This window comes from Vicugna pacos, chromosome 31 (genome assembly GCF_048564905.1).
Source record: "Vicugna pacos chromosome 31, VicPac4, whole genome shotgun sequence".
Lineage (NCBI taxonomy): Eukaryota > Metazoa > Chordata > Mammalia > Artiodactyla > Camelidae > Vicugna > Vicugna pacos.
This window is the reverse complement of record NC_133017.1, coordinates 17,129,802-17,131,670: the sequence shown is the minus strand read 5'-3', so window position 1 is coordinate 17,131,670 and position 1,869 is coordinate 17,129,802. Positions and strand designations below refer to the sequence as shown.

Here is a 1,869-nt window from a genome sequence, read left to right as displayed (position 1 = left end):
CATGCATCCAAGTCAATCCATGCCCCTGAGGAAGAGCAGGTGACTAGCCACAGGTAACAGCGGAACACTTCCCTTGAAGGTAACATCAGAGGTTCTTTCCCACCGGCGGTCTTCCCTTGAACCCAGTGAGCCTGGAGCAGCCCCCTCTGGAACGTTCCAACGGGCACCAGCAGGGACAGAGATGTGGGTGGGAACGTGGAACATGGGCAAGGCTTTAGGGATATTTTTCTGCAGTGATTGTCAGGTTTTTCCTCTTATTTTTTGAAACATTTTATTTTCTATATCTAAGCTCTGTATTGCTGATAAATACAGAGGTTCCTCACTATAGGCTGGTTGCTAGCCTCAATTTTTTCCTGGTCTAACCATGTATACTCTAAAGCTCCAACTGGTTGCTAATAACCCCTCGTTTGGCGGACACTCAACAGTGTTCATAAGGTATTCATATCCATTGACGAAAGGATGTTCACAGAGATGCTAAGGAGGGTAGGGCCAAATGTGGTTTTCTCTATTCTGCAAAAGGGAGCCCAGAAGAAACTCATTCAAGGTCTCACAACTCAGCCAAGGCAGAGATAAGACCCAAATGTAGGTCCCCATCCAGTTCCCTTCACTTTCCCCTCCATCTCCTTGGCTGTAGCCTTGGGGAGTTTCTGTTCTCACTCATTTCCCCTCCTTTTGCTTCAGATCTTTGTTGTTGTTGTTGTTAGATTGATTTTTTTATTGAAGCTTAGTTGCTCTACAGGATCTTTGTTGTTTTTAATTAAAGTATTACAATACTTGATTCCCTACCTAGACCCCATTGTCCTTTCCTCCCTCTCCAGAGATAACCACTCTCCCAAACTCAGAACTTGTCATTTCCGTGTATATTTGATAGTTTTATTACCTGGGTATATACACACAAATATCCTGATGCATTGTTCTGTAGATTTCAAAATCTTTTCTATTGTTCCCCAACTTGCTTTTTTCTTTCCACAATCATTTTGAGCCTTGTCCATATATTAGCTCTAATTCATTCATTCAAACTGTTATTAGTATTCCATGGTCTCACCTCTTTTCAACAGCCAAAAGCCTGGCTGAAATTCCAATGTTTCCCTTCTTTACACCCTCGTCTTCAGGACTGAGTGCCAGAATTTGGAACCAGATGGGCTCAGGGATCCCTCCTGTGCTTCCGGTGGGCCAATCCCCTGCTACGTTACAGACTTTACTAATTTCCATTGGGGTTTATCCTGAGTGATTGGATTAATGAGACTGTTGATATTGTAATTTCACTGCCATCCTCATAATTAGTTCTCAGTGGAAATGGTTATAGTCATGATCCTTCTCAGTAGGAAGAAGTCGAGATAAAATTCTGGGAATAGAGCTTTTCGAAACTATGGGAAGCAGGAAATTTGAAATAGGACCTGACTAATTCCTATTCCATAAACCTTTTTTCTTGCCTTTTTTTTTTTAATGGAGGTACTGGGGATTGAACCCAGGACCTTGTGCATGTTAAGCACGTGCTCTACCACTGAGCCATACCCCCTCGCTCAATTCCTACTCCAGAAGATCAGTGAGACTAGGTAAATAAAAGCAAAGTTGTGGTTTGGGAATGTTGGGAAAGCCTGTGTAGGTAGAGACGTCATTTTTCTAAGAATATTCTGATAAAACAATTGAACCAAGTAATCATTATCTGAAAACTCATTTGGGGGGAAAACTCTAGGAATTACATGGCATAACAATGGAATAAGATGGCATGTCTGTGCTTACCTCTACCACAGAACTCACCATTACGTGAGACCGACTTATAAGCCCTTCCCTCCTACTGCAACTGCAAAGTCCGTAATGGGAAGACCCAAGTCATTGGTCCCTGTAGCCCGGCAAGTATCTGGAATT

General features: G+C 42.6%; 1 non-coding gene across 1 annotated transcript; it reads right to left on the bottom strand.

Annotated features, from left to right (window-relative positions):
- Positions 1-1,447: 1,447 nt before the first annotated feature.
- On the bottom strand, positions 1,448-1,519 carry TRNAV-AAC (transfer RNA valine (anticodon AAC)). Its single transcript has one exon. It is a non-coding gene; the product is annotated as a tRNA-Val (tRNA).
- Positions 1,520-1,869: the final 350 nt, after the last annotated feature.